Source organism: Microcaecilia unicolor, chromosome 8 (genome assembly GCF_901765095.1).
Source record: "Microcaecilia unicolor chromosome 8, aMicUni1.1, whole genome shotgun sequence".
Lineage (NCBI taxonomy): Eukaryota > Metazoa > Chordata > Amphibia > Gymnophiona > Siphonopidae > Microcaecilia > Microcaecilia unicolor.
In genome coordinates this window covers 117,148,080-117,171,089 of record NC_044038.1, presented here as the reverse complement: position 1 = coordinate 117,171,089, position 23,010 = coordinate 117,148,080, and the positions used below count along the sequence as shown (strand labels likewise).

Genomic DNA, 23,010 nt, shown 5'->3' with positions numbered 1-23,010 from the left:
AATTACATTGGCTTCCAATCAAAGAACGTATTACTTTTAAAATCTGCACCTTAGTTCACGAATTATCAATGGAGATGCCCCTGGATATATGTCTGACCTCACAGACCTGCCAACTAAAAACTCAACCAGATCATCATGTACTTACTTAAATCTTCGCCACCCTAGTTGCAAAGGACTCAAGTACAAATCAATTTATGGATCCAGCTTCTCATATATAAGCACACAACTCTGGAATGCACTCCCAAAAGCCATAAAAACTAGTATGACCACCTCAACTTCCGGAAATCACTAAAGACCAACCTGTTCGAAAAGGCATATCCCACTGACCCAACTTAAGTACCTGAACCAGTGGCGTACCAAGGGGGCGGTGGGGGCGGTCCGCCCCGGGTGCACGCCGCTGGGGGGTGCTGCGGCGCGTGCCTGCTCCGAGTTCGCTAAACTTCGTCGTTCGTTCGCTGCAGCTCCCTCTGCCCCGGAACAGGTTACACAGGTTACTTCCTGTTCCGGGGCAGAGGGAGCTGCAGCGAAGCGAAGTTTAGCGAACTCGGAGCAGGCGTGCGGCACGGCACCCCCCAGCGGCGTGCACCCGGGGGGGGGGGATGTCATTTCGCCGGAGGGGGGAAGATGTCATTTAGCGGGGGGGGGGGGGGGGGGGCGCATCGGCACTCCGCCCCGGGTGCCATCCAGGCCAGGAACGCCACTGACCTGAACCCAGCAACACAAAGAAACCTAAACTTGTAATGAACACCATGAACTTTTATATAACTTCCCTCTTTATGATTCCCTAATGTGTTTCTACATATGTATTTCATTGACGATAACATTACTGGGTGGCTATCGCTTCACGGTACTATGTAAGCCACATTGAGCCTGCAAATATGGAGGAAAATGTGGGGTACAAATGTAACAAATAAATAATAATATTAATAATTTGTTATTATATAGATATTTTTGGCATGGAAGCTGTTGGGCTGTTTTCGAGCTACTTTTTCTGTACACAAATTTTTCGCCATTTGGCAACTCCAATATCGATCAAGTTTGGCAGCTTCATTCATTTTGAAATGTTGGCGCCTACGCTCCTCCTCTGTCTACAAGGGAAACTGTTTCTAATGTATTCTAGCTGTGAACGGAACTCCTCATGTTATTAGATACGGTCAGCATGGGCTTGTTGTTAGATCGCGAGTGAGGTTTTAACAGGGGCTGGATCAGTCCCTCCGCACTTGGCCATTGTCAGGGTACAACAACCTTTGCTGAGAGGGCTAGGTTTTGGGTTTGAGCCGCGGTTAAGCTCTGGGCTGGCCGCCCGGCCTCTCGCTGTGCTCTGGCTATCGACGTTGCTGTTCTAAAGTCCATGTCGCCTTTTGCGGGCAGCAGCAGCATCATCAGCTGAGCCTGTAATGTTGCCCTGTGCTGGCCGGGTGCGCTGGGCTGCGGAGGTGGCTTGGCGGGGTTGCAGCGCTGCGGGCGGCTGCTACGAAGTCTGCGCTGCTTCTAGCGGAGTCTCCCTGCTCCAGCGCACCTGTTCGCCGTATCGCCTGGCCGGGGCCGTCGGTAAGTGCGGGCGGGCGTGGGAGGGCGCACAGGCCGCGTTTCGCACCTCAAGCTGTTTAGAGTTGGGGGAAGTATGCAGAAAGTTTTGGGACGGGCGCCCCTTTTCCGGTCCAGAGGACGTGGAGATGCCGCTCTTTACGGCGCTGCCTCCGGACAAAAAGCGGCTTGTGCGTCGAGTTTCAGGGCCGCCCACCCCTGTATAGGACACCGGCCGTTCACACACACGTGTCTCTTTTTTGTTCGTGCAGGTTTGGGGAACGGGCTGAGGAGGAGAGCGACCGACTGTGGCGCCGGTAGCAGCAGCGGCGTAAGTGTGAAAATGAGCAAAGTTTGTTGTTGCGCCGGTGGAAACACCGGACATTGTTGTCCGTGCCCGCGCTCCACGCGCCTTCCTTCTCCGGGGTCTCATCAGCCTCCCGAGCCCCCCTTCTAGATTCGGCTTTCTTGGGAAGAGCTATTCCCGAGCCCTGTGGAGTTTAGTTTCTCCTGCTTCGGGGAGGAGTCATTGCTTGTATTCTGTAGTCTCTCTGGCTATGGACACTGCAGAGACCTTCATGCCCTCTCCTGCAGGCTACTCTTCATAAGACAAACGCGTTTGCTTTTGATCATCTGCCCCTCAGTGCTAAGGCCCAGCACTCTCTCGCAGTCTTTGCATCCATGGTCCCCCGAGTCTCTTATAATGTCCTTACATCTGAAGGGTTATATAGACAACATATTTATTCCAGCAAGAATACATGTGAGAGCATAAAACTAGATCTAGTTTTTCTTTGTGATGTTCCTTTGCTTCTGCTGTCATCGCCCTCCTGTTATCCTAGCAAGTTGCTTTTTTTCTGTTCTTAATATAGAGAAAAGAGTGGCTAGTGGTATTTTTATTTTTATTTTTTTACTTTTCATGCAATGCTGCTGCTGTAATAGAAATTTGGTTGAATTTAAAACTGTGTAGTCTTTTCTTGGCAATATGCGAGGAAGTGAAGGAGGGCTTGCTGAGATCCCTGCCAGGTAACACGTTCCCTGCATGATGAGAGCAGTGCATTGACTAGTTACAAAGTGAGAGTTATGGTAGTCAAGCTGCACCAATTGCTTTTCCGGCTTACACTGTGAATCTAATGACCCGAACAGGCTTGCAAGTTGAATGCCAGTAGACAAAAATGCTGCATGACTACCTGCGGGACAAGTGTGTGCACTTGGAACTATATCTCAGACTGAGTGCTAACAACTAGCATCATGGATGCTTTCAATATTTAGTAGAGAGCTGAACATTTAATTTGTGTATACTAGTTCTGGTATGAAGCACAATGCCAGTACCATTCCTCAACCATGAACACTTCTGAAGCTGCTGAGTTACTTCACTTGGGTCTTTTACTAAATCTTAGCTCCAGGTGTCTGCACCAGGGCCCATTTTATTCCTATGGGACTTGCTGCAGTTAACTCAAGCTAAGCTTTAGTAAAAGACTCCCTTACACACCAAATCTCTTTTCCATTGAGCATTCTTAGAAACAGGCTATATGGGCAGTTCTGATTGTTTTTCATCCATATGAGTGGGATTGGAGCCTCAGTTTTTTCTTTCATGCTCTGTGATAAATGAAGTGATTGAAATTGCTGATTCAGAGAGCTGTACCCAAATTTTATTGGAAATATTAATCTGAGAAGGCAAAATGGATGCTGGTATGTGTTTAAGTGAATAGATGCTGAATGGTGGTATTGTATTCTGATAATCTGTCAGGGTTTATTTTATAAATAGGGATAACGGAAGGTAGGAGCTGATCAGTCTTGGTAGAAAAGTAGCACATAAAATGCCGTTTTAGCAGTTTACAGAACTAACCTTTGATTCTTTGAAAGTACATTAAGTATGGTGGTTTGATTATGTGTATTAATAGTTAAACTTTCAGCTCATATCAAAATCAGCTGAGCACAGAAGAGAAACATTTACTCATGCTCTGTTGCTTAGCAAGAATATGGAGTGGAGTTTGCCTGTGGCAGCATCGGGGCCCTTGCTAGGGTCTCACTCCCAGAACCTTTGTAGATCGTTGTATTCCCTGCCTTATTCTGGCACTGAAGAGAAATAAGTAACTTTTTTTTGTTTTATCACATTTTATTATAGAATCACAAAAATTGTCTGTGTAATTTTGGATGTTCTAAAAATAATCACATTATCTTATTAAAAAAATAAAAGTAAAAATGTATATTGGGGTCTGTGCACAAAAGCTTAGCACGCATGATATCATTAATTGTGTGCACTAAAACGCTGGAGTGCATCTGCTTTGAGAATTCATTAGTGCGTATGCACATGTAAAGTATGTCAGATGCAAATGAGACTTCAGTGGGGAAACTCTTTTCTATCTATTAATTAATTTATTTATTTACAGCATTTATATCCCACATTTTCCCACCCAAGGGCAGGCCCAATGTGGCCTACAGTAATTTACAAAAACATACATCAAATCTTCAACAAACAGTCAATGGCAATGTAGGGAAAGGGACAAGTGAGTAATAGCAGAGGTGGGAAAATATGGATAGAAAATAGAATTCAATAGGTAGCAGTGCGGGGCGGGTCAAGAGCGTAAGCCTTTCCGAATAAGTAGGTCTTAAGGTATCTTTTGAAGGTCGGATGATCAGGGATAACTTTCACAAATTTAGGTAGACCATTCCACAGTTGTGTGCTAATATAGGAAAAGGTGGAGGCGTAAGCGGTTTTATACTTGAGGCCACTGTAGATTGGGTAATGCAGATTTACTACTACGTAACATTTCTAGAGCGCTACTAGGGTTACGCAGCGCTGTACAGTTTAACAAAGAAGGACAGTCCCTGCTCGAAGGAGCTTACAATCTAAAGGACAAAATGTCAAGTTGGGGCAGTCAAGATTTCATGAATAGACGTGTAGTGGTTAGGTGCCGAAGGCGACATTGAAGAGGTGGGCTTTGAGCAAGGATTTAGGTAAAGCGAGCTGATCTGTGAGAGTTTCGAGGTGGTAAGCTGACAAGGGCGTTCATATATGCAGGGGCTTCGCCATAGAGAATTTTATGCACCAAAGTGCAAATTTTAAATGTTATTCGGTCCTTTACAGGGAGCCAGTGGAGTTTCTCACGCAGTGGCCTTGAGCTTTCAAACCTCGATTTACCATAAATGAGCCTAGCAGCTGTGTTCTGGGCTGTTTGTAATTGTTTCAGGAGCATGTCTTTGCACCCAGCATATATCCCATTACAGTAATCAAGGCCGCTAAGAACTAAAGATTGGGTTAAACCTCGAAATACTTCCCTAGGGAAATAAGGTTTTATGCGTTTTAGCTTCCAAAGAGAGAAGAACATTTGTCTCGTGGTAGAATTTGCTGCTCCAGAGTTAAGTGTCTGTCAACAAGTACACCTAATATTTTTAGAGACTCTGATATCGGTAAGACAAGCTCCGGTGTGATTAATGTGGAGGTTAATTTAGACCCTGATGCTCAAAACTCCGACATTGTTCCAAATAGTGCATAAAAATACTGCTGGAATAGCATAGATCAACAATGCCCTAATGCTCAACACTAATGAGATGCAAATATAGGCATGCTGATAGCATTGAGCATTAGGGAGTTTGGCAGGAGGATTGTGTTTGGCGCTTGCGCAGAAGAGTTCCGTGGTAAGCTTGGCTCCTGTGCACATGTGCCTGGTAAAACCTGAACGTGAAGCACACGGCATCTGTTTTCTGCGGCCTAAATATGTGTTTTAAATTTTGGATGCTTGTATTTAGATGCAGGAAACTGATGCCAGTGTGTGCTTTCATTGGGCATTTAAAAATTTTTTTTTTTTTTTTAGCATGGATGCTTTAAATTTAAACACAGGAAACAGACGCCAATGTGTGCGTTTGCTTGGGTCTGCTGTTTCTCATGACCAGTGCTTGTAATGCAGAGAAAGCAGAAAAAGACTCTTGCATGGTTGGTCCCACCAACGGTGGCCAGGGTTTCACTGCACTTGCGCTGCTGCATCAGGGAATTAGAGGACCATGATCTGTAAAGTAACAAAAACACCCCCCCACCCCCTTTAAGTAATACTTAAGCTTTAATGTTAAGACATATTCAAGAACCATGAAGTTACTGCCTTGATAGCCAGTGTCTCTCTCAAAACTTTGGGCCCTGTTACTAAGCTGCGTTATAGGTGTGTTAGCATTTTTAACATACGTTAACCGTGTATGCACCTACAGTATATAGGTGCCTATGCGGTTAGCATGAGCGTTAAAAATGCTAGCATGCCTTAGTAAACAGGGCCCTTTATTTATGCATGCATGCATTCATTCTATTCCATTATTATCCAAACAAATTTTGGTTCAAAGTGGCTTACAATTTACATTTTGGTGGAGTTACAGTATTGTGCAATATGGAGAGGGCATCTATAGTTCGTGTGGTTATTCATAAGAGATTTTGAAGAGATAGATTTGAAGAGGAAATGGTAGTGGTAGCTTTCTGTTCAGTTGTACAGTTTTGGTGATGTTTGTTCATGTAGTCTTTGAAGAGGTAGATTTGAAAGGAGGGTGACAACATCTTTGTAGAATTTTTTTTGAAGAGGTAGGTTTTAATTTCTTTGCTGAATTGGAGGAGATTTGTGATGCTTCTCATGATTTTTGGTATCGAGTTTTACCATTTGGAACCCTGGTAGCTAAATTCTGCTGTGTAGATAGTTTTGTAGATGATGTTTTTGCAGTTGGGTAGATGTAGGAGTAGGTAGTTTCTGTTTACTGGGCTGGGATTTCTTGAGGATAGTTCAATCATGTTAAGCATATATTCGGGTGCCATTCCAAATAGTATCTTGAAGATTAGGGTGCTCACTTTGAAAAAATATTCTTGCTTTCACTGGTAGCTAATGTAGTGTTTCAAACAGTGGGTTGCTCTTTAGTATTTTGATTTCTTGAAAATCAGTCTTATACCATATTTTGGACTGTTTGTAGCGATTTTAGTGTGTTTTCTTTGCCCCCTACGTATGCTGCATTGCAGTTGTCTAGTTGCGATAGTATCGTTGATTGGACCAGTATCCGGAAAAATTGTCTAGGGAAATAGTCTCTTATTCTTCTAAGTTTCCATTGTGTTCTGAAGCATTTTGATGTTACTGCTGATATTTGATTGTCCAGTGTTAGATGTTTGTCGAGAATGATTCCTAGTATTTTAAGTTGTTTTTCGATGTGGTATGTTTGTTAATTGATTGCGATTTTTTGGTAGGATGTGGGGTTGTGTGGGCTGGATAGTACTAGGAATTTGGTTTTGTTTCTGTTCAGTTTAAATTTGAAAGTTGTTGACCATTCTTCCATGAGGTCCGATCCTTTTTGTGATATTGTTTTGGAAAGGTATGAAGATGGTGATGTTGTTTGCATATATAAATGAGTTGAAATCCATTCTAGTTTTTTTTCTGAGTGGTGCCCTCATTACGTTGAACAGTATTGGTGAAATGACCTCATGGTTAGGATTGTATTTTTTAAACTATGATTGGTATCTCGGCTTCAGAATATTTTTCTCCGCTGAGAATTTGTGCACGGTGCTGCAGAGTTATGTGCTACCTCATTTGATTATTGTAACACCCTATTATGTAGTTTTCCCCTTTCAACATTGTGGGCTTTGCAGGTCACACAACTCTGTAGCATGCCTTGGGTTTGAGTCGGGAGGTAAATATTAATCCACAATTGAAGATGTTGCACTGGTTACCTGTGGTGCAGTGTATTGAGTTTAAGATTTTGTTATTGGTATTCCAGGCGCATCAGGTTGTTGCTCTGTTGGCTTTAGTGCAGTGTTTTGCAGACTTACTGTCTTCCCAGGGTGTTGCAATCTCAAGATTTGAATTTGCTGGTTGTCCCTTTGTTTCATCAAGTTCATTTAGAGGAAATTTGAACTTGAGTTTTTGCTGTAGCTGTCCCTTCTTTATGGAATTCTCTTTCTTTGGCCATGCGACAACGCTCTTCTGTGTCTCAGTTTAAAAAGCAGTTGAAAACCTGGTTGTTTGAGGGGAGGGGTTGCAGGTTTTTCTGGCCCTGGGGCATTGACTGTTTGTGTTTTTTTGACATGTTTTTATCTGTTTTTTTTTTTTTTTAATGAGTGTTATGTTGTACTCTGCCTAGATGGCTAGATAGGCAGGTTATAAATGTATTAGAATTTAAAGCAATGCATATTTATTTATCGGCAATACGAACTTCCTAGCTTGTAAAAATGTCTTTACCACAAAGGATCAGTTAGAAATAAAATCAAAAAATTTTAAAATAGCGATAATTATGGAGATCTTCCAGTAGTCTACTTAAGCCTAATATATATTTTAATATCAAACGCTGCATGTTGGTGATGACTAGAGACGCTTGCTTTGTATATCAATCATTTCTTCAAAAGATAGCATACATATCTGTGAACCCAGAATTATGACGAACAGTTTAAAATCTGTAGGACTTTCTCATCAGAAGCAGCAGGTAAATTTTCAACTGGACTTGCTTTTTATTTTTTATTTTTTTTGTTACATTTGTACCCCGCGCTTTCCCACTCATGGCAGGCTCAATGCAGCTTACATATTGTACTTATTTGTACCTGGGGCAATGGAGGGTTAAGTGACTTGCCCAGAGTCACAAGGAGCTTCCTGTGCCTGAAATGGGAATCGAACTCAGTTCCCCAGGACCAAAGTCCACCACCCTAACCACTAGGCCACTCCTAATTTTTAGGTTGAAGTTTTAAAAATTTTTGACCCAGTGGTATTCACATTGGATGAGCCGTTAGTCAAGGCAGCGTAGCAGGCTTTTCAGCATTTTAAGCAAAATTGCAGTCCAGGATTCTCCTGTTTTGTCTCTGTGGTGATTGAGTTTCTGGGTAAGGTGTATGATTTTAAGTTTTAAATGGTACTGTGTAGGAAAACTTTCTTAGGGTTTTGTAAAGTCTTTGTTTAAATCTTTTTATTGGCAAGATTATCAATGAATATACATTTCCAAGATTGCCAGCAGATAATAACGAAAAAGCTTATACATCAATTCCATATCATCATGCTGATCAATCCATAGATTGGTGGGTTGTGTCCATCTACCAGCAGGTGGAGATAGAGAGCAATCCTTTTGCCTCCCTATATGTGGTAATGTGCTGCCGGAAACTCCTCAGTATGTTCTGTATCTCAGCAGGTGGTGGTCACACACAGCAGCAGCTCTGGCTAGGTCTCCAAGCCTAATTCTTAGGTTTTGTTGAGTACCTGGGGTTGAGGGCTCTTCTTGAGCAAGTGCAAACCTGGTGGTGCAAGGTCCCACCTTTTCTCCCCCCTCCCGCTGGCTCCGTTAAAAAAAAAATAAATAAATTTTTGGATGTCCTTTAAGGGCGTTTATATCAGCGTTTATTGCAGCTGCTCACTGGGACACCAGTTCGTTACAGCTCGGAGCGAGAAGCAGGTACTTTTTACCTTTTGTAGCGGGCAGGGGGAACCCCGTTCGGTCTCCACGTGGCTTATGGCGTCAGAGGGCGCAAAGAATCGCTCCCCGGACCGCGTGTGCGTGTCTAGCAGGGATGCGGAGGTTTCAAAGCCTGAATCGCCTTTTTTGGGAGTCAGTTTGGAGTCTGATCAGTGTCCCGGTTCTTCCTCCGGTGCGGCGGTTTTTCCCGCCATAAGCGCCCATCCCCCGCTGCTGGCCCCCCCCCCCCCCCATTTTGGCCGGTCACTCTGCTCGGACGGCTTCTTCTTGGGCCGCCCTCGAGGTGGGAGACGTTAATGCTATGGTCGCCCTTGATTCGGGTGACGGCAGGAAAGCGGCAAAAATTAAGCGCCGTTCTTCCCGCGCGGCTCCTCGGAATTTTGCGCCGGCCGCCATTTTGGATGCGCAGCATGTTTCTCCCCCGCTCTTGTGAGCGCCGGTTGAGGGTGCGTCTAGGGCCGTGGCCCAGGCTGCTGAAGTGCACAGTCTTGGGGGGTTTCTTCCCTGAGTTCATTTTGCTGCTGCATCAGGCTTTTCTTATGCAAAACGCTGCCCCTGCTCCCCTGTCTGATAAAGGGGTTGAGGCCTCCGGAAGCAAACGCCCTCGGGTGGATTTCCAGGCCCTAGAGGACTCGGTCTCCTCTGATGTAGATGAGGGCAGCGTATCTGAGTTCTCCCAACGGTCCTTTGGGGATTCCTTGGAGGAGACGGATTCCCGCTCGGATGGAGCGGATGACCCCTCTGCAGCGCGGATCTTTCGCTCAGAGGATTTGCCCAACCTGTTAGTGCAGGCCATGAGCATTTTGAAGATTTCCTCTCCGGAGGACGTCTCTCCCTCAGCCTCTGCTGGCTCTGCCATTATGCTGGGGACGAAGCGCCCGCCTAGAACCTTCCACGTGCATGAAGCCATGCACACCTTGATTTCGGCTCAATGGGATTTCCCAGAAGCGAGCCTTAAAGTGGCTAGGGCTATGTCCCGCCTCTATCCTCTGCCTGAAGGTGAACGGGAGGCCTTTCTTTGGCCTACCGTGGATTCTTTAATCACTGCGGTGACTAAGAAAACGGCGTTGCCGGTGGAAGGTGGCACGGCCTTAAAGGACGCCCAAGACAGAAGATTGGAGGCGGCTTTAAAGTCGTCCTTCGAGGCAGCTGCTTTAAGTTTGCAAGGCCTCAGTTTGCGGCTTCTATGTGGCCAGGGCGTGCCTGACTATTGTGCAGCGGGCTTCCCCCTCGGATCCTTCCTTGAGGGCTGATTGGCTGGCCCTGGAATCGGGCTTGGCCTACTTGGCAGACTTGCTGTATGATGTCTTGAGAGCCTCGGCTAAAGGTATGGCTCAGATAGTCTCTGCACTGCGCTGGCTTTGGCTGAAGCATTGGTCTGCTGACCACGCCTCTAAGTCTCGCCTGGCTAAGTTGCCTTTTAAAGGCAAGCTGCTCTTTGGGGTCGAGCTGGACAAGATTGTGACCGATCTCGGCACGTCTTAAGGGCAAGAGGTTACCGGAGGTCAGGGCTCGGGCCAGTGGTGCCCGCCCCGGTTCCTCCAAAGGACGGTTTTAGGAAGCCCGTCGGTATCACCCGGGCAAGTCGGGCTCCTCTGCCCCCTCTTCCTTCAAAAGGAACTTCTCCCCCAAGCAGCATTCCTTTCGCAGAGACCGCCGTCCCGGAGGTGTGTCCTCCGGTCCTCCCCCAGGGTCTCGTACCCAATGACGGGGCCCTGGTCCATGGCCCAGAGCAGATTGAAGGACGCCTATCCTCGTTTCTGGGCGAGTGGACCAGGGTAATTTCAGACGCTTGGGTGCTGGAAGTCATCAGAGACAGCTACAAGCTAGAGTTCTGCCGACCCTTAAGAGACGGGTTTGTGCACTCTCCCTGCAAGTCTCCGGTCAAAGCTGTGGCAGTGCAGCAGACTTTGGACAATCTGTTCCACTTGGGTGCGGTCGTTCCGGTGCCAGAAGATCAGCTTGGCAAGGGACGTTGCTCTCTTTACTTTGTGGTACCAAAGAAAGGAGGTTCTGTACGGCCTATCCTCGACCTCAAAGGGGTCAATTGGGCCTTGAAAGTTCGACACTTCCGAATGGAGACTCTCCGCTCTGTTATAGCGGCAGTGAAGGCAGGGGAGTTCCTGGCATCCTTGGACATCAAGGAAGCTTACTTGCATATTCCCATCTGGCCTCATCAATGCTTTCTGCGTTTTGCGGTCCTGGGCCGACACTTCCAGTTCAGAGCCCTCCTGTTTGGGTTGGCTACTGCTTCGCGGACCTTCTCCAAAGTAATGGTGGTCATCGCGGCCTTCCTACGCAAGGAAGGAGTACAAGTCCATCCTTATCTGGATGACTGGTTGATCCGAGCCCCCTCTTATGCAGAGTTCGGCAGAGCTTCAGACCGGGTGATTGCTCTTTTGAGCTCCCTGGGGTGGATCATCAACTGGGAGAAAAGCCAGCTGCGCCTGACTCAGTCCCTGGAGTATCTGGGAGTTCGTTTCGACACCCAAGTGGGCAGAGTGTTCCTGCCAGACAATCGGATTGTCAAGCTTCAGGCTCAGGTGGACCAGTTCCTAGTAGCCTCTCCTCTTCGGGCTTGGGACTATGTGCAGCTGTTGGGCTCTATGACGGCCACGATGGAAGTAGTGCCCTGGGCCAGGGCCCATATGAGACCTCTACAGCATTCTCTGCTGCAGTGATGGACTCCAGTGTCAGAGGATTACGCTGTGCGCCTTCCCTTGGATCCAGCGGTGCGCAAGGCGCTGAGCTGGTGGCTGAGGCCAGACAAGCTGTCAGGTTCAAGTTTAGTCAGGAGGTCTTCGTGTTCAAGTTATTTTCGATTGAATTCTTCTGGAGTTGAGACGATTTTGTGTTACAGTGAGCTGCTGCATTCCTCTCCCCTTCGTTTTACGGGGCTGGATTGAGACCTAAATTCTGCCGGCGCTCCCTCCTGCTTCGTGCGGCAGTAGGGCAGCCTTATATCCCTCCCGCTTCGGCGGTGTTAGGGTCAGCCAGCTCCTCCCACGGTTGCGGTCGCAGGATAAGCCAGATCCCCCCGCATCGGCGGGTGTGGTGTCCCTCCCCCGCTCCGCGGGGATGAGCTGGACGGATTCCCCTCCCCCACTTGTGTGGGGATGAGCTGGGTTGACTCCCTTCCCCCGTTTCGGCGGTGGTGAGCTGGGCAGAGTGTCCCTTTGTGGGTGTAATTCTCTAAGTGCTGAGTCCTGTGGATGGAGCTTTGATATCGACATACTGAGGAGTTTCCGGCAGCACATGACCACATATAGGGAGGCAAAAGGTTTGCTCTCTATCTCCACCTGCTGGTAGATGGACACAACCCACCAGTCTATGGATTAATCAGCTATGATTAATGGAAAGAAAATTATCAGGTATGATACATAATTTTACCATAGCTACCCAGCATCCTTTTGTCATCAGTGTTTTCCTTTTTTAACCCCCCCCCCCCCCCCATAATAACCAAGCAACCAACTATCCAGTCTCACAACTACTGAAACAACGAGCAAACGTTATCATTAGTCCATTGTACCAATAAAACCTCCACCCCCCCCTCCTTTGCCCTCCCTCCCTCTTTCTCTTCCGCCCTCCCCCCCTCAAAGTTCTGGGCTTGGGATCTGGTGTCACTTCTTTAGGACAGTTGAAGGTGCTATTGTAGTCTCGACACTCCATTTCAATCTGTGCAGAATCCTTTGCCTGGTGTGGGGCTGAAGGGTGGTCCAGTAGCGCTCCCACACCTGCGAAATGCATTCTGCTCCTGCTCTGAATGAGCAGACTTAGCAAATCCACACAGTTCCAGGTGTAATAATTCTGTCATCTTTGTTCTCCACAGTTCTCTTGTGGGTGCCTGAGTCTCACACCAGCTGAGCAGAATCACTTTCTTTCCGGTCAACACTGCCCTTCTGAGAAAGCCTATACATCCCACTGGGATCAGTTTTGCAATTGCATATATGTCAAATAACAACGGGGTGTCTCCCACTTTCCGTTTCCAGCATCGGCTAGTCTCTGCCAAAATTTGCATCCAAAATGTTCTAATCTGTGGGCACAGCCAGAACATATGGCCCAAAGTTGCCATTTGCTCTCCACATTTAGGGCAATTCCCTATTCCGAAACCTGCCCTCCATGCCCTGGCTGGCGCTGTGTAGACCCGCGTAGCAAACTTGTACTGCTGCTCCCATTGCCGAGTAAATGCTGACCTATGCCAAATGGATAGCAGGAAGCTTTGTAACATATCAGCCGTGAACTCGATCTCTAGTTCCTGCTTCCAACTTCCTGCTATTTTGCAATAATCAATATCTTCCGTTGTATCCAGGAGATGTCTGTGGTGAAATCGTAGTGGCACTAAATTTTGCGATCCCAGTGTGAGTGCTGTTGAGATCGTTTCCTGCACATCCTCAGTCAAATTTACTGCTCCCAACGAGTGGGCATAGTGTTTCACCTGTGCGTATGCAAAAAAATCTGACACAGTCAAACCAAATTCTCTCTGTAAGTCTGCAAGTGGCTTGACCTGCCCTTCCTCATCCAGCAGTTGATAAAGGTATTGAATCCCTTTCATCCTCCAAGATTTAAAATGTTTTGCCGATGATCTATCTGGAAAATCCAGATTCAGACCCAGTGACACAAACGGAGTAGCATTTGCTGCAAAGCCTTGCCTGCGACACAACCAGCGCCACATCGCTCTTGCTGATCGCACAAAACAGTTCAATGGTTGCTGTCCAGCAGGTCTTATTTTTGGAGTATGCACTAGGCAACTGAGATGCACCCCCAGCACCACCGAGGCCTCCAGCTGGGTGTTCGTGAACTGCTGACTCCCCACAAGCCAATCACGCACATGTCTCATAGTGCAGGCAATTGTGAGGTACCTGATACTGAGTAATCCCATATCCCCATGTGTTTTGGGTTTACATAACACATTCAACTGTTTTCTGGGGCGTTTGTTATTCCACAGAAACTTCCTTAAAACTGCATGTAGTGCTTTCTCCTCCCTCCCCCGCAGGTACAGCGGCAGCATCTGGAATTTGTACAGCCATTTAGGTGCTATCATCATGTTGAAGAGGGCAATGCGCCCCGTCAGGGAGAAGGGGACAAGAGCCCCAAATCCCCAAGAGGCGTCTAGTGTCCTCCAGCAACGGCTGCATATTCCTTCTATACAATGTGGACAAATCAACCGGGACATCTACCCCCAGGTACTTAAGCTTTCCCTCCGCCCACTTAAAAGGAAAAGGACCATTCCAGCTAGTTCTTATGGTGGGGGACATTGGGAGCGCCAAGGACTTCCCTAAGTTTAATCTAAACTCCGATAACATCCCATATTCCCCTATCTCTTCTAACAATCGGGCCACTGATGTCTGTGGGTCCTCCACCAGGAGCAGCAAGTCATCCGTGTATGCCAATAACTTCACCTCCCCTCTACCCACCTTCATGCCCCGAATTCCATGCTCCATGCGAATTATGCACAGTAAAGGTTCCAACGATATCAAAAACAGTAGGGGGGACAGGGGGCAGCCCTGCCTTGTTCCCCGCCTTATCAGGAATTCTTGAGTTCTGACCCCATTTACCAGTAATCTGGCCCGTGGATCAGCATAGAGCATCTTAACTGCCTGCAAGAACCAGCCCCGTAAACCTATCCACTGCAACGTCTCAAACATAAAAGGCCATGTTACCCTATCAAAAGCGCGCTCTGCGTCTAAGCTGATCACTAAACCTGTTGCAGCTTCTCCAGGCGCCTCCATCATGGCTGCGAGCAGCTTCCGCACATTTAACACTGAATGTCTTCCGCACACGAATCCCACTTGTTCTTCCCCAATTATAGATGGAAGTACACACGCCAGGCGCTCTGCCAATATTCGCGAGAGTATCTTAACGTCCACGTTAATTAGTGAAATAGGCCTATAGGCAGCAGGGTCCGTTAAGTCTCGCCCTGGTTTGGGGATTAAGGTGATCAGCGCTTCATTCGCATAACGGGGGAGCCGACCTTACTCGGTCGCCTCCTCAAATAGGCCTATCAGGGGCCCCACTACTTGTTGTTTTAGCAGTTTGTAAAATTCACCCGAAAACCCATCCGGGCCGGGTGCCGAGTGCATTTTCAAGGCCTGTATTGCCCTCATCACTTCCTTTGCATCCAAGGGGGAATCTAGAGACTCCATTTGGTCTCCCGTCAATTGTGGCAGTTTAGACCGAGTTAGATATTCTCGAATCTTCCCCCGCATCTCGCTCCCTGTCTGCACCCCCGAGTACACCTCCTCAAAATGTGTTTGAAAAATCTCCCCAATATTCTTTGGGTTTGAGGTACACGTATGCGGGCCGCTACGTAGCCTAGTCACCACATGCATTCTGCGGGCTCCCTTAATCAGCCGTGCCATCATACCTCCCGGGTGGTCTCCGAATCTATGGAGGTGATATCTACGGACCACTGTCGCTCTCATGAACCTCTCCTGAAGCAGACTATTTAGTTCTGTCCGTACTGCGATCAAGGACTCGAACAAGTCCTGAGTGGGGTGGGCAACATAACCTCCGCCTGGCCTGTTTTACCCTTCTCTCCATCTGTACCACCCTCTGCGCAATTTGCCGATTCCTCCTGCTAATATATGCTATCACTTCCCTCCGCATAACTACTGCATTGCCCATGTGCTGCGCATTATTTGATTGAAAATCTGCCCACTTATTAGCCAAATATGCGGCAAACTCGGAAGAGGAATAAAGGTATGCAGGGAATCACCAACCTCCGGACGCTCGGTAATAAGGCTGGGGCTCCATGTCCACCTAGATCCCTGATGGCGAACCTATGACACACGTGTCAGTACTGACACGCGTAGCCATTTTCGGTGACACGCAGCCGCATGTGGCCGCATACAGAGAAGCAGCGGAGTTCCTTGCTGACACCCGGGGCGGATCGCCGATGCGCCCCCCCCCCCCCAGGTGCAGCGCAACCTCCCCCCCCCCCACCCGGCGAAATCACCCCCCCCCCCGGGTGCATGTTTACCCGCTGGGGGGGTGCCGTGTGCGCTCCTATTGGCTCCCTCCGAGTCCTCCGCTTGTTCCCTCCCTGCTGCTCCCTCTGCCCCGGCTCCTGCACGGCCGTTAGGGGATCTTTGACCTCACTTCCGGCCGGCGGAGCAGAGAGCAGCGGAATGCCATGGGGGACGCATCTCTGAGGGCCCTGTGATCACCATTACCAGCAATCATCATCCAATCTACTGTTCTGGGGTGTCGTGGATTTGTAATTGACCATCATTACTGAGATAGGTGAGGGGGAGGCTGGGAGAGGCGAGGGCATGTGCTATGGGTGCCGTTTCCCGCCATTAGAAATAGCGGCAGCCATCTTAATTTACATAAGGTGGTCAGTTAGGCTAGTTAACCCCTAATTGCCTGCAGGGCTAACAGGCTATCTATAATTCTATCTTCTGTCTCTGCCCCCCTGATGGAGAACCCGAAAAATAAAAAACCAAGGTTAAGTAAAGGAAGTGGTAGTAGCAGTAGCCGACCCTTTCAAGAGACATGGACCGAGATGTATGGCATTATAGAAAAAAATGGCAGATCATTTTGCGTTCTATGTACTGAAACGGTAGTAAGCAGAACGTGGAATATAAATAGACATTTTGAAACTAATCATTCCCAGCTCTTGAAAAAAAGTGAGGATGAAAGGAAGGAATACATTTCCAGGCAGCTACACTTTTTTATAAGAGCCAATCTAAGTCCATCCTTAAATTTGTAAAAGGTTCTACAAATTTAACATCTGCAAGTTTGAGCATTGCTCACTCCATAGCTCAGCATGGAAAAGCACTCAGTGAGGGAGAATTTATTAAAGAAACTCTCCTAAGATGTGCACCAGTTCTATTTCACGATATGCAGAATAAAGATGCAATTATTAAGAGAATATCTGAGTTACCACTCAGTAGAAATATCATAAAAGACCGAATAATGAGACTGAACACAAATGTACAACATCAATTAAAGAGAGACATAAGTAATTGTAAATATTTTTCGATCTCTCTTGATGAAACTACTGATGTCACATCACATGCTCAGTTGGCCATTATTGGTCGATATTCTGATGGTCTCACAATGAGAGAAGAGTTGATAAAGTTAGTATCAGTGCCAACAAGTACATCAGGAAGCGAAATATGTAAGGTTGTTATACAAACATTCCGTGACCTAAGCATTGATATCTCTAAAGTTGTGTCAGTGACGACAGACGGGGCACCAAACATGGTGGGGAAAAAAGTTGGATTTGTCAAATTGTTTACGGAAGCTATTGGACATCCGACTGTGCCTTTTCATTGTATTATCCATCAGGAGGCTTTATGTGCCAAGGCAGGTTTCACCGACTTAAACGACTTAATGTCAGTTGTTACAAAAATAGTTAATTTAATAGCTGCTCGCCCCCTTCAAAAGCGAGAATTTTCTGCACTTTTACTGGAGGTTGATTCCACCTACAGTGGACTGCTGATGTACAATAATGTAAGATGGCTGAGCCGAGGCAAAGTTCTTGAGCGCTTTGTGGAGTGCTTTGAAGAAATTAAGGTATTTCTTGAGGATAAGGATCTGGGAAACTTTCCTCAGCTCAATGATGATAAGTGGGTCAACACCCTGATGTTTTTTACAGATCTCTCTGTTCATATTAATGAACTGAACTTAAAGTTACAAGGTTTTGGCAAAAGTATTGACGTTATGTTTGGATACATAAAAGCTTTTGAAAGTAAACTTAAAATTTTCAAGCGAGATGTAGAAACTAAAACTTATAAGTATTTTCCTCGAGTAACAAAGTATTTTGAGAAGGCCAGTGCAGCTATACAAAATGAAATGGAACCCTTGCATATAAAGTACCAGCATGTTTTAGACTCGTTACTTGACCAGTTCAGTGATAGATTTAATCAATTTAGAAGCCTAGAACAGACCATGAAAATAATTAAGTATCCTGATGTAGTAGTCTACAGTAGTTTGGAATTAAATGGTTTCCAATGGATGCAAATTGATGATTTGGAGATGCAACTTGTAGAATTTCAAGACAGCATCTGGGCTCAGGTGTTTGTCGACTTGAGGTCAAAGCTTGAGAATCTGGAAAGGTGCCGCTTGGAGAATCAAGAGGAGCGCCACTACGAACAGGAAATTTGGAGTGCTTGGAACCGATTACCAGACACTTTTAGCACCCTGAAAAATATAGCAATGGCTTACTCACAATTTTTCCCTCTACGTACTTTTGTGAAACCTTATTCTCAGCGTTAAATAATATCAAAACCAACAAAAGAAACAGATTGACAGATGAAGTTAGTAGCGCTTGCTTGGGCTTGAAGTGTACAAAATACCAACCTTCAATTGAAGATTTAGCCAATGAAATTCAGCAACAAAAAAGTCACTAATAGGCAGATTAGTTAAAGAATTCCCCCTCCCCCTCACTTATCTTAGTTCACGGCACCCCACACAAGTTAAATAATATCAAGACCAACAAAACAAACCGACTGACAGATGAACAAAGAAGTCACTAAGTAGGTAAGTTAAATAATTAGTTTTTGGTTTATTAAATACAGTTATATATTACAATTATACATTTTTGTTATTTAAACTATAAATATCGCGAAATTATGGTTTTTTTTCTCGAAGTGACACACCACCCGAGTTATGCTCGGTTTTTTGGCGAATTTTGACACACCAAGCTCAAAAGGTTGCCCATCACTGACCTAGATCAAAACGTGGCCCGATATCTCATCGGGACCAATAGTTGCGCTCAAAACCTGAGGAAACAGCTGCTGCGAAACAAAAATATAATCTATGTGGGACTGGGTTCCGTGGGCCCTCGAGGTGTGTGTAAAGTCACGTTCTACATCATGCAGCAGTCTCCAAGGGTCCACCAAACCCAGCCCACCACAAAAGGTCTCCAGCACGCCAAGCGTCGGCATCCCCCCCCCCCCTCATCTGTCAGCTCGTCCTATCTAATCCCGGCTCCATGACCTGATTCATATCTCCAGCAATAATTAATGGGTCAGAACCATATTCCTGACATTTTGCAAAAAGATCCGCAAAAAATTTCTTCTCTCCTGACTGGGGCGCATAAACTGCCACCAGCAGCCGCTTCTGACCCTGCCAATTCAATTGCACCCCCACATAATGTCCCCCAATGTCCGCAAATAAAACTTTTGCCCTTATTGCTGCTGCCTTGTGTATCAGGATAGCCACCCCCCCCTCGCCTCCCCACCGCTGAGGAGCAAAATACCTCTCCCACCCAGTGCCTTTTTAATTTCTGATGCTCTAGCAGGGATAGCCTAGTTTCCTGAATAAATGGCACTCCAGCCTTATGCCACTTTAATGCGCCTAAGATCTTTGCCCTTTTAACCGGGGATGTAATCCCACCTACGTTCCAGGAAATTAATCTAGTCCCTCCTCCCGGCAGGTTAGCCATCTCCTCTTTGCGTGATGTATGGCATCAGTTCGCACTCAACACCACTCCTCGAGGGACCCAGCCTCCCCCCTTGGAATGTCCATCTCTGTTTGCACCTAATCTGTGAATTTGCTAGTCTCACCTTCTGCTCAGACATCTTCCCCTTCAGTGATTCCCATCCTTTCAATAATGTCCCACTCTGAATAGGTCCCCCAGTCCCTAACCCCCTCTCTCTTCCCCTCCCATTCTCCCCCCTCTTCTTCTTTTAAACTCCCCTGCACCCCCTTCCCCCCCTTCTCCCTACCCTTATGGTCTTCTCCCATTACTGTTAATGGGTGTTGGGGGTTTCCCATGTCCCCGGACCCCAGCTCCCCCCCCCCCCCCACATTAACTCTACATCATCACTGGAACTATTTTCATTACTCAGTATAGGTCCCCAAACAGCAAACCTCTTGCACTGCAGATCTCACCTCCCATGTGCACTTCAGCTGTTTACAGGCTCATTGGTTCCTTTCTGATCACCTTTCTCCAGCTCCAGCACAAATCTCTGTGCCGCCTTAATGTCGTCAAATTGCTTCCACCGTCTTTCATGCTTAATTTTCAATATTGCTGGATAAATCAGCATGAAAACCTGTTGATTTTCATGCAATTTCTGACACAGTGGGGTGAACGTCTTTCTTTTTTCCTGCAGCACAGCCGAATAGTCCTGAAAAATGCGTATCTGTTGCCCCTCATACTGCAGCATATTTCTTTTTTGGCGAAAACCTCTTAATATTTCTTCTTTATGCACATAGTTGTGCACTTTTACGATCACCATCCATGGGGACTGCCTGCCTCCGACCTATGCGGTGAGCCCTTTCCAGGCAGAGCTTCCCCACATAGTCCAATAGCGCGAACTCTTCTGCCAGCCACTTTTCAAGAAAGTCTGATGACAGGCGATCATTCACTGACTCAGGCAGCCCCACTATGCGAAGGTTCCCCCGCCATGACCTATTCTCTAGGTCTTCCATTTTTGCTGACAGGGCTTCTATTGTAGCGGCCATTTTCTTTTCCCTCTGCGTCGCGGGGCCTGCTGCATCTTCTACAGTGGAGATTTTTCTCTCCAGCTCTCCAGTTCTCTGGATCGTATCCGTGATAAGCGCTTCAAGGTTGGACACCTTGGTGTACAATTTTTCCAGCTTCGGATCCAGCGCGGCGTCCATCGCTTCAATAATCTGCTGTAGTTGTTCCGTAGTAAATGGGATTCCCCCGCTCACTGGACGTTCCTCAGCTATAGCGGTTGGCGCCTTTATCTTTGTCCTTTTTTGCCCCTCGGTTCACCATTGTATGTGTTGGCGAACTCAGATATTTGTCCATGGAGAGCTGGACTCTGTCCTGTGCTGTTTTTGGGGGAAGTTGCAGGCTGATAATCCCAGTTTAAAAGCAAATTAAGGAGCCAGGGCCCAGGAGATCGCGGGACCACGTCTTCCTCTCTTCAGAGCATCACGTGACTCCCCTTGTAAAGTCTTTAAAGAAAGGAAATAATGTTTTTGTGGTTCTTTTCAGGGAAGCAGACGAGTAATAGTTAAAGCAGTGAGTTGGGAACCAGAAAGTTCAGATTAAAATCCCACAGGACATTTCTGGGTGCGGATAGGTTTTGAGGAGTATTTCATGGCCAGTAATTTTTGTATCTTCTGTACAGCCATATGATTATTATGGCTTCTGTATAATGAAGTAATGACATTCTATATCGGGGGTGGCCAACCTCGGGCCTCTAGAGCCACAATCCAGTAAAAGTTTTGGGATTTCCTCAATGAATATGTATGAGGCAGTGTATACAAATAGATCTCGTGCATATTCATTAGGGAAATCCTAAAACCCCGACTGGTTTGTGGTTTTCGAGGACTTAGAACAGGGGTGGGCAACCTATCATATGAAGGTGTATGTTTGTAGAGCAGGTGATTGGTACTGTATAGCACATTTGATTTATGAATATCGTGTATTTATTTATTTCTTCCTTTGTTGTGAGAGCTGGTACTATATAGACCATTCCCCTTTCTAGTGGACTATAGTATAAGTATGTATATGTGAAGATTATGGTATAGAATACTGGCACTATATAGCTGATTATTATTACAAAAAATTATTTTAGTGTCACTCATGAGATATGTACGTTGGTGTACACGAAATTCAGAAAAACTCAAGAGGAGGAATACAGAACACTGGATGAAAATGAAAGAAACATATCTGGAGGAAGAACAAATGGTAAGAAGAGGAGACAAGAATTTTTTCAGGTATATTAGTAAAACGAGGAAGGCTAAAAATGGAGAGTGAAAGATGCTGTGGACTGCTGTGTGGAGAGTGATGGGGAAAAAGCGATACTCTCTGCCAATCCCTAGCCCTTCCTTTGGTCTGGTCTCTCCCCCCCCCCCCCCCCCCCCCCCCGGTTCTCCTACCCCATCCTCCTCTTCACCGGTGCCATCCAGTGCTACCACTCTTTGGACAGTTGTCCCTCCTCCCTTCTTGATCCATGGCCAGCTCATTTGGTCATTTGGCTTTTTCCTTCCCTGTTGCCACTGCTTCTCCCCCTCCTGCACTCTGGTCTCATTCTTGGTGTTCTCCTGTCACTTTGGAAACATGCTCTGGTTTATCCTTTACTGAAAAAGTCTCTCCTTGATCCTTCTCTTCCCCCTAAATATGTATTTATTTATTTGTACATTTGATATACCACAAATTGATCCTGGACAGGCGACTATGTGCTTTACACGAAATCCCGAGTGGTGTAGAACAGGTAACAGTGAATCGATTTTTCACGTTTCAAAAAAATACAAAGACCAGGGAAATACTCAGTGAAATTACATGGAAATACTTTTAAAACAAATAGGAGCAAATATTTTTTCACTCAAGAATAGTTTATAGTTTTTTGAGATTTGATATACTGCCAAGCCTAACTGGTAGATCTAGGTGGATTACATAGGTCCAAAATCTTCTGAAAAAAGAAAAGAGCAGTATTCGATAGAAAAGGGAAAAAGAGCAGGCATACAAGAAGCTAATCACACATAGGGAAAGAAAGGGTGGGGGATAGGTTGGAGGGGGGAGCCAGATGAGAGAATGAGAGTAGGCAAACTGAAAGGAAAGGAGGGGAAGGGGGTGGAGAAATAGCATCTAATTCAAGGTGGCTATACACTAGGTTGGATTGAAGGCCTAAGTGAAAAGCCAGGCTTTTAGTCCTGCTTTAAAATTCTTAAAGGGGTGACGCTTTTCAACCCCTACATACAAATTTGATGGCTGGAGAGCGGGGGTTTTTTTTTTTTTTTTTTTGGAAACTGGCAACTAAAAATCCTCCAAAGGATAGAGACAAGCAAACACTTCATGCTGACAAGATGGCTGCGCCCGCCAGCCTCTCTAGCTCCACTGTCAGCTCCGCATGGGTTGCAGAGGTAACAGCTGAAGTGATCGGAGCGATGGAAAATATATTGGACAATTGTTTGAGCCCTATAGATTCGAAATTGGAGCAGCTTCAGGGGAATCTCGATCAGATTGCCTATCGCTATTGTACTAGGGAGCTGGAGGATAGATTGACAAAAGCAGAAGACTTACAATGTCATATGCAGAAAGTGCTCGATGTTTATGAGGAGAAACTAGAGGACTTGGAAAACAGATCCCGTAGGAACAACCTACGTTTTGTGGGCCTGCCAGAAGAGAGAGACCTCCGGGAG

The 23,010-nt window shown here is 46.3% G+C and overlaps 1 protein-coding gene across 7 annotated transcripts in view; it reads left to right on the top strand.

Annotated features, from left to right (window-relative positions):
* Window positions 1-1,171: 1,171 nt before the first annotated feature.
* CXXC5 (CXXC finger protein 5) overlaps window positions 1,172-23,010 on the top strand; it is a 238,425-nt gene continuing 216,586 nt past the window's right edge. For 2 of the 7 annotated variants that reach the window (XM_030213252.1, XM_030213248.1), the window contains exons 1-2: window positions 1,407-1,551; window positions 1,800-1,858. The gene's annotated coding sequence lies outside the window, so the exon portion shown is untranslated. Of the gene's footprint in view, window positions 1,236-1,406; window positions 1,552-1,799; window positions 1,859-21,443; window positions 21,586-23,010 lie in introns of those variants that run through there. The other 5 variants (XM_030213251.1, XM_030213249.1, XM_030213250.1 and 2 more) reach the window with 5 other exon arrangements.